Raw genomic sequence first — 18,807 nt, forward strand, 5'->3', positions numbered from 1 at the left:
GTATATTTTTGGACTCAGATAGACATCCATTTGTCCAGCGTCCCTCGCCCATGTAACAGCATGAATCGTATTGAAGAACATATAAAATATTTAACCCATCAAAGACAGTTTTTATTAAATGCTGAGGCTCTTACTAACAGCCTGCACATTGTATGAGTTAACTATTTTATTTTTATTTAACTTTTATATAATTTTTGTATACATGTATATTTCTGGAATTTTGATGGGGGCGGCGCCCCAGCGCCCTCTGTTGACCAGCCGCCACTGCCTTAAAACATTAGATTCATCCGCACTGAGGAGCCATGCCGATGCACAACCCACATAAAGATGATAATTCCGCAAATAACTGAAATTGCAGAGATGGCGACAAAGAGGCATCATTTACAGACTGCAGCTTTTAAATTAACAATGTTTCAATACTTGGTTTAATTTTGCACTTCATTTTCAAAGCATGTCATTTTGAAATCAAATTTACTAAAATGTATTATTTAAACATGACAAAATATTGATTAAATTTAAAGGATATTTTTGTCAAAAACTATGACTAAAACAAGTCTAATAAAGAATACTCATCCACACAAATGCATTACAGTAATTAAAATCAATACATCTGCATCTGCAATTTATCTGCATGTGGCATCAAATGCTGTCATGTGATCCTCTGCTGCACCAGGTACGGTCTAAAAACCGTCTAAAAAAACAGCGCACATAAAGATGTCTGAGATTTCACCTTCCTTGCACTTTTTAGAGGAAAAGAGAAGTGTATATACATTTGTGTGTGTGCGTGTGACACGGCTGCTATTTGAGCATCTGTCTCCAGCTGTCACGGCCGGGTTTGATGTTCCTGGGGTGACATCCCCCCTTCATCTCCCCTGTCACAATCCCATCTCTGTCTCTTGCTTGCACTCACTTCGTTTTCCTTTAACGAGAGGAATGTGTCCATCACAACTTATTCCAATCCTCTCTCCTCCTTTCGTTTCATCACCCCACTGATGCGCTTTTCTTGTCATTAGCTGAACATTCGCTCTGTGACTGTTGACTGTGAAAAATGCAGGCCTATTAATAAGTAGATGTGTGACACACAGACCAAATGTAGGATTACATGCACTTGAACAGCATATTTTTGGTGATAGCTCACACAATTATTAGTATTATTGTAGCCTAGTGAACTGGGGATCTGAAATGTTGTAGGTTCAAACCCATTAAGGGGTCATAAACAGGGCACTTAACCCAAAATGAATTCAAAAAGACTGAACATGTAGTCCCAGCAGGCACACAACGTCATAAGACGTTGATATTTGGTTACATTTTGGTTGCGACGTCAGGTGACCAAAATTCAACGTCAGCTCAACGTCTAATGCCAACGTTAATTTGACGTCCAATACCAACGTCAGCTGATGTTGATATTTAGTTGTTTTTAGGTTGTGTTGTAAAGTAACCAAAATCCAACTTCGAGCCAACGTCTCAAGCCAACATCATATTGACGTCAGATTCTAACATCATTAGACGTTGATCCTTTGTTGGTTTTAGGATGTGGTATTAACTAACCAAAATCTAACGTTGAACCAACGTCTCAAGCCAACATTATATTGACGTCAGATTCTAACATCATTAGACGTTGATCCTTTGTTGGTTTTAGGTTGTGGTATTAACTAACCAAAATCTAACGTTGAACCAACATCTCAAGCCAACATCTTATTGACGTCAGATTCTAACATCATTATACGTTGATATTTTATTAGTTTTAGGTTGTGAAACTCTAACATGAAACAGGAAACTCCAACATCATTAGAGCCTGATATTTTGTTGGTTTTAACACATTTGTCTCATATCAGTGTTTCCCCTTTCAAGGGGGGTGGTAGACCTCCCGAAACTACTAGTGTCGAGGAGCGGGCGTGTTACGGATACGTGGTGTTGTCAGACGCGGCACGCAGTAGGCGGATGTTTGTATTGGTGTATTTCTACAGTGAGCTGAAATGATAAGAGTGCACATTTGGTAAATAAATATAAAACAACACTTATTCATCACACCACTATTTACAACTCAACCAAGGAGGCTTTGCTTGAGTTGTTTCTCCGGAAACTGTTGTTTTTAAGAAAAAAAAACCAAAAAATTTTCTGTTTAGTATTGTCACCTTTTCCGTTTTTTTTTTTATATATATATATATATATATATATATATATATATATATATATATATATATATATATATATATATATATATATATATAAATATATATAAGGACTCATTTTTTATATAAGGATTTTTTTCTACTTGCCCTGACAACATTTTCACTGGCCCCACCACAAAAAAAAGTAATAAATAAAATAAAATAAGCCCAGTATTGTTTTGTTGTTTTTGATCCATGTAACCTTAAAGGGTTAGTTCACCCAAAAATGAAAATTCTGTCATTAATTACTCACCCTCATGTCGTTGGACACCCGTAAGACCTCCGTTCATATTCGGAACACAAATGAAGATATTTTAGTTGAAAGCTGATGCTGAGAAAGACTTCACACAGGCCTCCATTGGCATTCAGTACATTGACACTTTCAAGATCCATGAAAGGCACTTAAAACGTCGTTACAAAGTCTATCTCACCACAGTGGCTCTACAATAATCATACAATGCGACGACAATAGTTTTTGTGCGCAAAAAAAAATCAAAATAACACCTTTATCCAACTTGTTCTCGACTTCCGTGTAAGCCTCCACGACGCATGCGCGAGAATATGACGTAGCGCCGGTGTTCGGGAATCGATGAAATACACACTTAAGCCACATTTGGAGCACTACGCCGAGACCTAAAGCACGATCAATGTAGAATCCAACAGCTTAGACACGCACGTCTTCCTCTGCTCGTAAACAAATCGCTTCTGGGTCATATGTCCGAACGCCGGATCTGCGTCATATTCTCGCGCATGCGTCGTGGAGGCTTACACGGAAGTCGAGAACAAGTTGGATAAAGGTGTTATTTTGATTTTTTTTTGCGCACAAAAACTATTGTCGTCGCATCGTAAGATTATTGTAGAGTCACTGTGGTGAGATAGACTTTGTAACGACGTTTTAAGTGCCTTTCATGGATCTTGGAAGTGTCAATGTACTGAATGCCAATGGAGGCCTGATTGACGCCTTTCTCAGCATCAGCTTTACACTAAAATATCTTCATTTGTGTTCCGAATATGAACGGAGGACTTACGGGTGTCCAACGACATGAGGGTGAGTAATTAATGACAGAATTTTCATTTTTGGGTGAACTAACCCTTTAATAAATAAGGTTATGACTCCAAAAACTACTAGCCTAACTAATATATATTTTAAATATTGTTAAAGACAATCAGTAATAAAATAAGAAAAAATAATCAAATTACGAGCAACAGCTATATATATATATATATATTGAACGAGTCTCTTAAGGTCACCAAGGCTGCATTCATTTGATAACAAAAATACAATAAAAACGTCTCGGTTACGTATGTAACCCTCGTTCCCTGAAGGAGGGAACGGAGACGTACGTCGGAACTGACCGACGAATTGGGATCTGTCTTCAGAGACCAGTCTACTTCGAGTGTATTAGAAACGAGCCAATTGTATTGGCATGCGGTCCACGCACCGCCCCGCACCGCGGGTATAAACACGGAAGTGGAGTACCGCATATTGCTTTTCCAACTGAGGAGCCGAATAAGTGACTCGGCCCTTCAGCGGAAGCACAGCACCTGGCGACGGGACGTACGTCTCCGTTCCCTCCTTCAGGGAACGAGGGTTACATACGTAACCGAGGCGTTCCCTTTCAGTCGGTCACGTTCGACGTACGTCGGAACTGACCGACGAATTGGGATCCCTACCAACACGCCAGAGATGCTGGCCCTTCCAGCGCCCTGCCTGAGCTCACTGGACCACTCATATGTTGGAGTGGGAGTCAGGGCTCCCGGCAGGGAAGGTCAGTCACTGCTGTTCCTGCAAGACCCACTCTGCATGACTACTGGATAACGCTGGGAAGCGTGCCAGTCTCAGGGAGATGGAACGCTGCGGAGCCACGTCCTCCAAGGGAGGAGAGGTGGAATACTCATAAGGACTAACCTATCAGGGTAGTGCAACATATGGCAGTCTCTGGGGTGGATCCAACCTGGTCCCAGGGGGGAAAGAACACACCCAGAGACGACAGAGCGGGCTCTGTCAAGGGAAAGACATGGGGCTAGCCAAGTAGGGTAGCAGGTACCGTGGAAATACACATATGGGGTCGCTGTGAGGGAACCGCTACATATGGACCCAGCCTAACACACACGTTCCACAAGCATACGGGTGCAGGCCTGGTGTCAGACGGCCGCCATGTCTTGACACTGAAGGGGTGACGGAGGAGCTCGACAGGGTTCACCATTTCTGGGGAACACAACTGGAGAAAAAATAACGCACGTATCCGGCCATAGGCGGGAGTGGCGTAGCAAGCCGACACAGGAACGGGCACTTCGCGTTTACCGGCCGTTGGAGGCGAGTACACGGGAAGAAACCGGCTCCACACGGAGGCTATAGAATCTAGCGAACGTGTTAGGTGTCGCCCAGCCCGCAGCTCTACAGATGTCTGTCAGCGAGGCGCCTTGAGCCAGCGCCCAGTAGGAGGCAACACTCCTTGTGGAGTGCGCTCGCAACCCGAACGGGCAAGGCACGTCTTGCGATTGGTACGCTAAAGACGATAGCATCCACTATCCAGTGGGCTAACCTCTGCTTGGAGACAGCCTTTCCCTTCTGCTGCCTCCATAACAGACGAAGAGCTGCTCTGAGGTCCTAAAGCTTTGTGTCCGGTCAACGTAAGCGCGAAGAGCGCGGACGGGACATAACAAAGCCAGGGCTGGGTCTGCCTCCTCCGAGGGCAGCGCTTGCAGGTTCACCACCTGGTCCCGAAAGGGAGTGGTAGGAACCTTGGGCACGTATCCGGGCCGGGATCTCAGGATGACGTGAGAGTTACCGGACCCGAATTCTGGGCACGATTCGTAGACCGAAGCGCATGCAGGTCCCCCACCCTCTTGATTGAGGCCAATGCAGTCAGGAGTACCGTCTTCATAGACAGGATTTTTAACTCAACGGACTGCAAAGGCTCAAAAGGAGGGCCCTGAAGTGCTCTGAGCACCAGGGCTAAGTCCCAAGAGGGTAGCGAGATAGAACGAGGAGGATTTAGTCTCCTCGCACCTCTGAGGAACCTGACGATTAAGTCGTGCTTCCCTAAGATTTTACCTTCAACTACATCGTGATACGCCGCTATTGCTGCGACGTACACTTTCAGGGTGGAGGGAGACAGCCTTCGCTCCAACCCATCTTGTAGGAAAGAAAGCACAACATTAATCGAACACTTCCGGGGGTCTTCTGGCGAGAAGAACACCACTCAACGAACAGGTTCCACTTCAGGGCATAGAGGCGCCTCGTAGAGGGGGCTCTAACTGAAGTGATGGTGTCTACCACTGCCTGTGGCAGGCCACCTAGAACCTCCGCGTCCCGTCCAGGGACCAGACATGGAGTTTCCAGAGGTCTGGACGCAGGTGCCATAGAGTGCCCCCTCCCTGAGAAAGAAGGTCCTTCCTCAGGGGAATCGGCCAGGGTGGGGCTTTCGCGAGGAGTGTAAGTTCGGGGAACCAGGTCCGGTTGTGCCAGTAGGGCGCAACTAGCAAGACCTGCTCCTCGTCCTCCCTGACCTTGCACAGAGTCTGTGCTAGAAGGCTCACTGGGGGAAACGCATATTTGCGTAGGTCCCGGGGCCAGCTGTGCGCCAGTGCATCTGTGCCGAGGGTACCCCCGTTCAGGGAATAGTACCACTGGCAATGGGACGAGTCCGGAGTGGCAAACAGGTCTACCTGTGCGGCTCCGAAAAGGTCCCATATCAGCTGGACGCTCCGGGGGTGGAGTCGCCACTCTCCCGGAAGTGGACACTGACGAGAGAGCTTGTCGGCTGTCTGGTTCAGCACACCTGGGATATGAATGGCACGAAGCGACCTCAGATGCTTCTGACTCCACAGGAGGAGGTGGCGGGCGAGTTGGAGCATGCGACGGGAGCGCAGACCACCCTGACGGTTGATGTACGCAACGGCCGGAGTGCTGTCCGTGCGGACCAGTACGTGTTTGTGCTGAAGCAGCTTCTTGAAGCGACTTAGCGCAAGACGTACTGCCATTAACTCCAGGCAATTGATATGCCAATGCAGCTGGGGTCCCGTCCACAGACCCGAGACTGCATGCCCGTTGTACGTGGCCCCCTAACCCGTGGCTGAGGCATCTGTGAATACCACAACATGCCTGGACACCTGTCTTAAGGGCACTCCGGCCCGTAAGAACGAGGGGTCGGACCAAGGGTTGAAGGTTTGGCGACAGTACGGGGTAACTGGGACCCGATACTGGCGGCTCTGCCACGCCCACCTCGGGACTCTGTCGTGTAGCCAGCGCTGAAGCGGTCTCATATGAAGCAATCCGAGCGGCGTTACCGCGGCTGCAGATGCCATATGCCCCAGGAGCCTCTGAAAGAATTTCAGTGGGACCGCCGTCCTGCTCTTGAATGTATTCAAGCAGTTCAACACTGACTGGACTCGTTCCTCTGTGAGGCGTGCAGTCCGATTGACCGAATCCAGCTCCATGCCGAGATAAGAGATCCTCTGCGTGGGACAGAGTTTGCTCTTCTCTCGGTTGACCCGAAGGCCCAACAGGCTGAGGTGACGGAGCACCAGGTCCCTGTGTTCGCACAACTGCTCCCGAGACTGGGCGAGTATAAGCCAGTCGTCGAGATAGTTGAGAATGCGAACGCCGCGTTCTCAGAGTGGAACAATGGCTGCCTCCACGACTTTCGTAAAGACGCGGGGCGACAGGGACAGCCCGAAGGGCAAGACTTTGTACTGATATGCCTTCCCCTCGAACGCAAAGCATAAGAACGGTCTGTGTCGAGGGAGAATAGAGACATGAAAGTATACGTCCTTCAGGTCGATCGCTGCAAGCCAATCTTGGGGACGGATGCATTCGAAAATGCATTTCTGCGTTAGCATTCTGAACGGAAGCTTGTGCAGGGCCCGGAGGCGACCCGGAGTGGGTCTGATCGTTCCAGGGTGGGGCAGTGTGTGGGAGAGAAGGCCCGGGGGCGTCCTCTAGCCTCACACCACCCCCTGGCGAAGAAGAGAGGGGAAGCCAGGAGTGGCAAGGCCCTGGGGCGTCGCACACCGCCGGCTTGAGCCTCTCTGGGCCCAGGGACAAAGGAAACTGCTCTGAGAACGTGGGTACCGCTGGACTCCGGAGAGCCAGCGGCAGGACCGAAACCGAAAAATATATTCTCCCCCCGGTCCTCCTCCGGGGGAGGGAGGGGTGCGGACACCGACTCCCTGAGCAGTTCCCCTCTTGCTGGGCTGCCCGTTTCAGGGCCGCTTGCCCTTGTGCTTGCCAGCGGACTTTGCGGGACCCTGGACGGGTTGGGCGCCTCCCTTGCGCCCGGCCACCTGCTGCCTGGGTGGAGGCTGCTGCTTGGCTTAGCAGGGGCGGAGGCGGACGCAGGGAGACACCCTCATCATACCTCAGATACCTCATCAGACACATGATGAGGTATCAACTGACTGATTGTATACTAGAAATAAAAAGCTGGAGATGCCACTGGTTATTTTGTTATTTTGTTAAGTGTTACTTTGGTTAAAGACATCAGCTAAACGGCTCAATATAGGCTAAATACTTTCTGCTCTGTTGGGTGCCTTCCTTCCCTCTGTATTACTCTCGTGAATGCTCTAAATCTCATCCATTCTGTTACACGTTTGTGTGTGTATGCGTCAGTTTCTGAGGTCCTGAAGGACGTGAGCTAAAACGTTGGAACAACTGTAGGCTTCTCACAGCTGGTAGACGAAGAACTGAAGAGTGAAGCGAGTCTGCCTCGTGATCAGCACAGCGACAGCAGCTACAAATGGAAAGTGAATGAAAACAAAGGGGAAAGGTTAGTGCGACTGTTCATCCATCTTTGTGAGCTTGTGATGTGTAATGCCGGCACGGGTGCTTGACTGCATGATTGATTGCTGTCAGGTTTTGATTGTATCATTATGATACTCTCATTAAGTTATTTGTGTCTCCTTTCAGTAAATAAGCATCACACTGGGGCATTCAATTCTGCATAGAGGGCGCTTGTGAGCACTTCAAATGTTAAAGGAATAGTTGTCCTGAAAAATCATGTTGTTACAAACCTGTATGACTGTGAGGTACAAAAGAAAATATTTTGAAAAATGTCCCAGTGTTTTTGTTCTTTTGGACCCCATTGACTTTCATTGTACAGACAAAAAGAGCTGAAACAAAATATCTGATTTTGTGTCCCATCATCCTTCTTAACTGAAAGGAGAGGATTCACATAAAATGGCCGGCCTTACATGCATAGTGGGCAGGGGAGAGGAGGGCGGGATATAAAAGGATAGATGGAAGCAGGAGACTGAAGAAGTGAGTTAATAAAGAAATTCAGCACCACATGGACGAATGGTCTCCCATCAACACAGGTTAAACCAACAGCATCCGACGGCACAGGCTTCAGTTCCCATATCAACAAAGGTGCTTTTGTGCATCATAAAGACCAAGAGAAAGAGTTCATGTGTTTGAGATTATAGGTCTTCAAAAACTCTATATCAACAATCATTTCATTATTTATTAAGAAAATGACTATTGATGTAGACACCTGAGTCACTTTGAGGCAAAATGAGTTCCTGGTCTCCGTGGACCCAGAGCTATTGACTGAAGTGTGCGTTACAGAGGATGATATTTTTCTTATGGGTTTGCTTAGTGTTAATGGTGTTTGCAGAGCTTTAGGCCCTCAAAAACACATGGGATTTTGGTTTATTGAGGTGCTGTTAAATCAATACAGTTCCTTGAATAAAGACAATGTGTGCAGTTTGTGTGTTTGTAAATTGCAAGATGTTGGCCCAGTAAAGCTGAAAAAAATGGTTGCACTTTATAAAATCTACACAGGTTAGACAAGTTGTACAAGGTTAGTTTTCACTTCAAGCTAAAGACCTAAAAAATATCAAATTATGTAAATATATAAAAGTTTTTGAAGTCTCTCCCCAAGACTGTTTATTTGATAAAAATATATAGTAAAATCAGTAATATTGCGAAATATTATTACAATTTAAAATAATTGAATTTAATGTAATATATGTCTGTGGTGGCAAAACTGAATTTTCAGCATCAATATGCTAATTTGGTGCTAATAAAGTTCTGAAAAATAAAATGTATAAAAATACAAACTTAAGATATGAAACTTAAAGTCCTTTGGACGAAGACACAATAACAAAAATAAAACAAAAAATCTAAGTTACCAGTATTAATAGATGTGGTAAGCTTAAATATAAATTTTATATAAAAGTCAACTTGCTTATCCCTTTACATGCACTCTTTTAATTATATCCATCAAGCTACAACAAACCATTTTCAATCATCATTGGCTGCTATAAATACAGTAATCATTACTTTATTTAGGCAGAATAAGTTTGTTGTGATTTCCAAGCGCATTAATGTTAGCGGTCTTCCACTGATAGCCATGGCATTAGCTAGCTTTGTGGTTAGCAAAAGTCTATGATAAGGCATACTTTAGAAATGGACTGCAAAATATTGTAAAACATACTTTTTCAAAATAATGGGCAGGGGAGAGATGATACGTCTCATGCTGTCAAACTGTCATGCTATTAAAGAATCTTATTCAGTCACATTGTCCGAGTTAAACTGACAGTCAACTATGCTGTAACAACCTAACGTAAGCTGATTCCGTTGGTTGTTTCACTTTTGATATATCGGTTGTTTCACTCTTGGCTTACACGTAACAGCAAAACTGGACTTGGCAGTCACAAATTTTGTCAGGCTTATTTGAGTTAAGAGAACTGATGGTGAAGCTCTTTTAATTGTTATTCAAGCAATGTATGTCTCGTGACAGTTGCCAATTTACATGCACTTCATGGATGATCTCAGTTGTGAATGTGCAGCGTGCAGCAGGACTCTGACTCATGACTGGCTGGATCAGCTGGTGTTGCCAACCGGCATGTTGTAGAGTGCCCTCTGGTGGACAAACTATGAAACGGCACCACTCATAATGTGGTTGAGCGGTGTTTCGTCCGTTTTTATAATTTTTTTAAATATTCATTTATCGCCATCATAAATGCTGATACCGATAGTTTGGAAAATGCATAATATCGGCCGGCTGATATATCGGTTGGGCTCTAATAGTTAATAGTGAATGTGTGTTCCACAAACTAGTGTTACCATTTATATAAAAAAAATATATATTGACCATTTATCAACTAAAATACATAGCTACAGTAGGTACAGCAATTTTTTAAATATGATTTGAAATATGTTATTGAAACAACCAAATAGCTTTGGAGAATCATTCTTTCTCTGTTCAATTAGACAGCAACTTCATGGTATTAACAAGATGGCTGCCGAATGAACTGACGTGCTTTGAAGGGATTTTGCTGTTACTCACTCTTGGTCAGACTCTCAGCATATGCAATCAAACCTCTGCAGCTGATCCAGACACCAGCTAACTGGCCGATATTCAACCATCCTAAATACAGGCAGCACCTGTGCTCCACTCTGGCTTCCATCCCTGCTCGGCTCAAGTTCAAAACCACTCAAGATCAAAAGTCTTATTGGCATACAAGACATTTAATAGGCAAACACCACTTCACATACAGCTAATGATAAAATCATCCCCTTTGGCCAAATATGTTTATGCCATCCATTCTCCAATGTATGGCTATGGATACTGCATTTCATTAAAAAATGCATTAATAATTTCAGGCTAATACTATAATGATGACTTTTAACTACTAACCACTAGAAATACATTGTGTGGTTTTTATAAAATGCTACAGAAAAAAAAGTTTTTATATACATGCTCCCTTTAAAGCGTTAGTTCACCCAAAAATGAAAATTCTGTCATTAATTACTTACCCTCATGTCGTTCAACACCCGTAAGACCTCCGTTCATCTTCAGACACAAATGAAGATATTTTAGTTGAAATCTGATGGCTCTGAAAGGCCTCTATTGGCACAATGCACGGTTCACTCTCAAGACCCTTAAGAGGTACTAAAGACTTTGTTACAAAGTCCATCTCACTACAGTGGTTCTACAACAGAATCATGAAGATTCGAAGCGTTATGAATCAGTGAGTCGAATCATGATTCGGATCGCGTGTCAAACCGCCAAACTGCTGAAATTTGGCGATCCAAACTGCTGATTCGACTCACTGATTCGTAACGCTTCGAAGCTTCATGATTCCGTGTTTTGAAATCGTCATCACTATTTAAGTCGTTATTTAGGTTTTTTTGCGCACAAAAACTATTCTCGCCGATTGATAAAGTTATTGTAGAACCACTGTAGTGAGATGGACTTTGTAACGACGTCTTTAGTACCTTTTAAGGGTCTTGAGAGTGAACTGTGCATTGTGCCAATGGAGGCCTTTCAGAGCCATCAGATTTCAACTAAAATATCTTCATTTGTGTTCCGAAGATCAACGGAGGTCTTACGGGTGTCGAACGACAGGGTAAGTAATTAATGACAGAATTTTAATTTTTGGGTGAACTAACCCTTTAAACTTTTCATCCTAACACGCACATTTACAAACATCCCCCACGGAGAACCACACTCTCATTAACATCTACAAACACAAGATAAGTGTAGATACAATTTATGAGCTTTACACATATCCAAATTGTAGGTAATTCTATAAAGAATGGACAATTTTTTGGATTCACAGTTCCAATCATCATATTATAAAGCATGAAATTCTGGTCACATTGTGCAGATGAACAGACTGAGTGACAGTTCACATTAATCACTATGGATGGGGATAACAGCAACTTCTCCATATGGATAAACCACCTAAAATGGCTGACACAGAGCAGAACTTCAAGTTTAGCCCGCTCTTTCCCAACCTAGCAATTTGCAAACCATGCATAATTGATGTACATGTCCAAGACCACTAGAAATGAAAGTAGTTTTTTTTTTTTTTTTGCATTTATAACCAGATGCATTTCATGCTACAGTATTTCAACAGTTTTGTAGTAAAATCATTTAAACCAGACCAAAACAACAGCCAACTTTGAGAATGATGACAGTTTGGGTTTTTATTTGCACTTACAACAATATCTGGATGATTTACACACATAAATACACTATATATGCAATATCACACACGCAAGGCTGCTGCTGTTGTTTTGAATATCTCAAGGCAATTTGGCCTAGGTACTATGCCATAGGCCAAGTGCCGCAAGTCATTTCATACACGGTTTATATAATAAATAAATAATGTATATATAATATAATAATAATATATAATATAATAAATAATATTTATTCACTTACATTTTAGACACAGTGCCTCAAGTTATTCTGTCAATTAAATATATTCCAAACTAATAAAAAAACATAATTAACTGCTGTGCATCTCAGAGGAACATACAGTAGCAGTGTTTCATGAATTAATCCGTTTTGTTTTAGTAAATGATGCAATGACTCGCTTATAAAAACTCATTTGTTGCCACCTACTGGTGTAATGTAACCTGCAGAGATACAAACGGTGAAAAGTCCCAGTGCTGTTGCAATCGTCTCGGAACGCTGTTCAGCCAATCAAATTAGAAGACCAGAACTAACTGTTTATAGTAAAGGTCAGTCCTACACACGCATAGTGTGATGATAATGTCCTGCTATGTGACTCTAACTTTGTTTCAAAGTTTATTGGAGGTCCATAACCTCATTTTGCCTCTGGTATACCAGAGTCAGCAATTTATTCCCTCCCTCCCTCCCTTTCTCTTATGATGTTTTGGCAGACAGCTTTCTCTCAGATATTCAAATGAAAATTCACTTATTCCATGGAATTATGTATTTCTTCACAACTTATACTATGCTCATTTCCATATTTCTCACAATAATGTACACTTGTCTTCACCAGAGCCTAAAAGAGACAAACAACCCAAATATGATTGTACGTGTTAGTGTCATTCAATGAAAACAGAACAGTGAATAAGTGGCACCAAACCAAACTGTTAAGAGTGTCTCACACTGTCTTTGGCTCAAAAATTACACACTAAGTTGCAAAATACTGAGATGAAGATCACCCTGGAATTCAAAATCTGAAATAAAAACAAACGTTCTCAAATTATTATGGAGAACATGATGAAGTTCATAAAGCTTGTGTGCTGCTGTAATTAATGCTGAAGAACAACTAAATGCTAACACATTCTAGAACTCATGAAAAAAATATTGTGCTTTTAATTCAATTGTTATGCTGATAATATAGTTTGTAAGAGGAAAGGTATTACATAGAAATTAGAAAGTTCCATTAGTAGTCTCAAACTGTTGGATCCCACTGTATGTAGCGCTTTTACATTTATGGAAATAAAGCCGTTTCTATACACAACATGAATAATTAAAAATGAAAAACACAGATGAAGGGAGAAGGACACCTGGAGAGAAACAGGGTAATTATGGACACATTTTCATGAAGCTCTTTATTCATGCTGAGTCAGTCAGTACTAGAAATCATGACTGTTCTTACAGAGCAAGATTTACTGCCAGCAAATCACACATGGTCTTAGATACAAAAGAAACGACAAAAAAAAGCTCAGCCCTTTAGCCTTGTAAAATATATGTATGAGAGAGAACGAGAGAGTGTGCGTGTGTGTGCGCGCGTATGTGTGTGTGTGTGTGTGTGTGTGTGTGTGTGTGTGCGTGTGTGTGTGTGTGTGTGTGTGTGTGTGTGTGTGTGTGTGTGTGTGTGTGTGTGTGTGTGTGTGTGTGAAGATCGAAATTTTATTGTTTAATGTTATTTTTATTTAGTATTATTATGTTTTATTATTTTTCATAATTATTTGTATAATGTACAATGTAAGTCAGACAGTGTTGAACATTGTGTCCCAAGGAGAGACTTGGATGAGCTATATTTGTTACAGGAATGTGCACTCTTATAGAACATGTTTCCACTGATGCACACAGTAGCATGCATCTGTTCTATGATGTATTGCAAACTGATTCTTTATAAGGAAAGTGGATTGTGCAACTGATGTAAGCATGATGTATACGCTCTATTTTAAACATAGGACGCATGTTTCTCTTCCTTCTAAGGAAGTCTCTTCCAAGTGAGATCCTCTGTTAGTAGTATATATAATATTCAAATTGAGTGTCCAGCCTCAGAGACGGGGAGAGACGAGACTCAGAGGAGAGACGAGACGAGATGAGAGATGGACGAGGGACGAAGAGAGGATGAAGAAGGGAGAGGGGAGAGAAATGGAGGAATGGAGAAACATACAGCTGGCATGAGACAATAACTTTTTAATGTCTCAACTATGTCTGATATATAAAATAATAAAAAGAGATCTCTTGGCAAATTACTGGTATTCCGGTCCTGTGATTCAATCATAACGGGGACAAAAGCTGAATTTTCAGATCTACAATTGGCGTCACGAACAGGATCTGCATTTCAGGCATTTATCATCAGGTAAGACATTTTCTTTTTCTTAAAGATTCTAAGTCTGCCTGATGATATATAAACTGTTGAGACAGTGACTGAAACTGCTAAAAAGAACTGTGTTATTTTGAAATACCAGTTTTGTTGCCAATGAATATGTGTCAGACATAGTTACATTTTAAGTAATTTAATTTGATGTGATTTATTTAAGTTATTCTGATCAGCATTCTGACCTCCAAAATATTGAATGAAGCTGGGTTTAAAGTGGATTCTTTTGTGCAAAAGACTACTTTGTCAAATTTTCGGGAGATTAATCCGTAATGCGATTTAGCAATTAGTTCGTTGTGACTGTAAGGTGGTCGGAACACGGCGAGACTGCAGTTTTGTTTTATTTTTAAATTTTGTTATTTTTGGGCAGAGAAAATCTCTAATGTGTCCTTCGGGCCTTAGAACCGTGCTTAGAAGAAGTACGGGGAAGTGCAACGAACTGTGAGATTAAAGCGGTTTAAAGTGGCGGGTCTGCGCTAAAGGTTGCGCAGCTTTAGAAAGCCCTAAAACGTTTAAACACGCTAAAGGTATAAGGCGCCTTGATGAATAAAAGTGGCTAGAATCGTTGGCCTTCTGATTTTGACAGTAAAGCTGTTCAATATTTGGGGAGGAGACTGATTTGAGTTCAACTGAAAAGAAAAATGAAAAGAAAAAAAGAGAAAAAAAATGTATTTGAGTTAAACTGAATTTAAAAGTAAAATACAATTGAAAATATATGAGTTAACTTTTAACTGTTTCTTTTTCCTTTCCTCGAGTTTCTCAAGTGTTCATAAGGGAGAGCAGCCCCTCCCTTTGGAATTCACCCTATACCCTCTTTTCTCTCTCTCTCTCTCTCTCTCTCTCTCTCTCTCTTTCTCTCTCTCTCTCTACACACACACACACACACACACACACACACACACACACACACTTATAAATAGATAGCCTGCTGTTTCTCTAGTTCACATAGAGAAATATACAAATTATTTTCAAAATGGCTGCAAACAAAGAAAACATCTGCAAGATACATTTCTAGATGAGATCAAATGACAGAAATGTCTGGTGTTAATATATATATATATAAAGAAAACCATAAAATAAAAAAAGGAAAAAGAGAAAAGACAAATATAAACAAAGATGCAATCGAAAATATGCAATTTCTGGTTAAGCCAGAGTAAAATTGTAGTATGAAACTATGTTAAAAGTTTATGAAAATGCAGTCCTGGGGTATTCTGGACTTTGCCTCAGTGGGTTCTCTCTCATTCATAGACAGCTGAATGCTATTTGAGCCTGTGCTATGAGTGATACGTTATTTATAGTAAAGCACAGTGTTTCAGTTGAAAATCATAGACACAGAGATGTTAAAGAAATTATACTAGGCAATTGGTAATTAAATGTTTCAAGCAAAACTCATTCACTCAATCTTTTAAATGAATACAGACCTTGAATGATATAAGTGATCATTTTGGATTAGTTACTCTATGACCAGTAACTTCTTTGTCTCATCTTTGTCTTCACCATGTACAGGACAGATGGCTCCGGTTACAGATGAAGCAGAACTTTACTTTGAACGGATGGTTGTAATAACTAATTGATTTAAGTTATTAATAGTGCTGTTATTAATCTGTCTCCATGTTTTGAAACTATTAGGCATTCCAAATGGTTCTGATGGCTCTTGAATGCAATTCCTTGATTCTGTTGAAGAAAATGCCTGTCAAAGGTTTCGTAATGGAAAGAGTGGTTACCAGTGAGCATGAGGTGATTTCTCAATGACGGATAAGATCCTCTATGGCCAAAAAGGGGACAATCTAAGGCAGAGATTTTACCGCCGCTACTGGGCATCTCCTGAAGGGAGGTGTGATTGTGAGATGTGTATGAGAGTGAGAAGATGTTTGTAAGGCCAACAGCATCATTGAAGGGAGAGCTGTGAGAAGTTACAGTAGTCTGCCCTAGAAATGGGAACTCCTCCATACCAGATCACCAGCAACCACATTCCTTGAATGGTGTGACTATGCCAGGGGGACACCCTGGGAAAGATGATCATTCATAAAGAGATAAGGGGAATGGGTTTTCAAGAACCAGCTGAGACCATGAGGGATTGTAATTAATTACTTTGGAGACCATAACATAAGAACTTCTTAATTTATATTAGGAACATGAAGTTGGTTGCCTTATGTGCAATTATTGTTTAGAAGTTTCAGATTCAGCATAATGGGAAATCTCTGAAAGTGTGATATTGAACTAACATGTCTCTATCATAGTTTTCACTCATGTAGATCATTAAGACATGACAGGATAATTCCAAGACATGGTGGTGGTTAAAGATGAAGACTGCTTTTGCTGATTTAAGAGAAGTTCTGGATAACAAAGGTTAAGTGAATTTAACATTTTTAACTAAGAAAACCTTAGCAAGATCTTAGCATAAGTTATTTTAGATTGTTGGAATCATTCCAATGCAAAACAATTGAGTTGACTTTTCTAAACAAATGAATAATGAACAGACATGTTTCAAGACATGCTTTGATAAGAGATGAAGATATTCTCAATATAAAATATGGATAAAACCGAGAATGGGAAATACAGAGTGGAATAGGGGATTTTATACTTACAAAACACAACTGACAAACAATCAACACCTGCTTACTGATTTACAACCCCAAGGGATAGGATTCTTTAATATCAACGTTTCTTTTAGTTTGTTATTTTGAACCAGGAACTGAAGGAATTCAGGTATATTTACTGAAAAGTTCAGGTACTGGCGAAGATTTTATTAATGTTTCCTTTCTTAGATGTATGGGGTACATTTTAAATGCATACACATAGATGATAAAAGACACATAGTATGCGGGGACTTTTCATGGGTTTGGGTTATTTGTTTTGTTTGTTTTCTGTTTGTTGTTTTTCTTTCTTTTGCCTTTCCTTTTCTTCACTATTGCTCCACTAGATGGCCACTGGAGGGGTGACGGTGTGGAACTGACTGTCGTAGTTCCAGAGGAGGGACTGAAGATCGAAATTTTATTGTTTAATGTTATTTTTATTTAGTATTATTATGTTTTATTATTTTTCATAATTATTTGTATAATGTACAATGTAAGTCAGACAGTGTTGAACATTGTGTCCCAAGGAGAGACTTGGATGAGCTATATTTGTTACAGGAATGTGCACTCTTATAGAACATGTTTCCACTGATGCACACAGTAGCATGCATCTGTTCTATGATGTATTGCAAACTGATTCTTTATAAGGAAAGTGGATTGTGCAACTGATGTAAGCATGATGTATACGCTCTATTTTAAACATAGGACGAATGTTTCTCTTCCTTCTAAGGAAGTCTCTTCCAAGTGAGATCCTCTGTTAGTAGTATATATAATATTCAAATTGAGTGTCCAGCCTCAGAGACGGGGAGAGACGAGACTCAGAGGAGAGACGAGACGAGATGAGAGATGGACGAGGGACGAAGAGAGGATGAAGAAGGGAGAGGGGAGAGAAATGGAGGAATGGAGAAACATACAGCTGGCATGAGACAATAACTTTTTAATGTCTCAACTATGTCTGATATATAAAATAATAAAAAGAGATCTCTTGGCAAATTACTGGTATTCCGGTCCTGTGATTCAATCATAACGGGGACAAAAGCTGAATTTTCAGATCTACAGTGTGTGTGTGTGTGTGTGTGTGTGTGTGTGTGTGTGTGTGTGTGTGTGCGTGTGCGTGTGTGTATGTGTGTGTGTTTAAAAGTCTCTTTTCACTAAGGCTCCATTCATTTGATCAAAAAGTAAAATCTGTAATATTGTGAAATATTGTTACAAAAAGTTTAATATTTGATTATGTTTTAAAATGTAATGAATTCCTGTGATGGAAGGCTGAATTGTCAGCATCATTACTCCAGTCTTCAGTGTTACATGATCCTTCAGAAATCATTATAATATGATGATTTGCTGATCAAGAAACATTTCTTATTAGTATCAATGTTGAAAACAGTTGTGCTGCTTGATAATTTTGAGGTATCTGTGATACATTACTTCAGGATTCTTTGATGAATATTAAGTAAAAAAAAAACAAAAAAACAGCATTTATTTGGAATATTATATAATGTGTAATATTTTGTAACATTATATGTCACTAATGGTCAATTTAATGTATCCTGTGCAAATGTGGCGAATAACAGAAAAGATTAGTGATTATAGCGGATATTCTTTTGAATCTGGGTATGGAGGAACCCTGTCAAAATATCCTGCGGTTGCTGTTTGTTTTGATCTTTTAGACAGTCAATTGAAATTACACACTATTGGAAGGCTTTGGCTATCACAGTGAAAGTGTTGCAGATTAT

The sequence above is a fragment of the Gobio gobio genome, assembly GCF_949357685.1.
Source record: "Gobio gobio genome assembly, chromosome: 4".
Lineage (NCBI taxonomy): Eukaryota > Metazoa > Chordata > Actinopteri > Cypriniformes > Gobionidae > Gobio > Gobio gobio.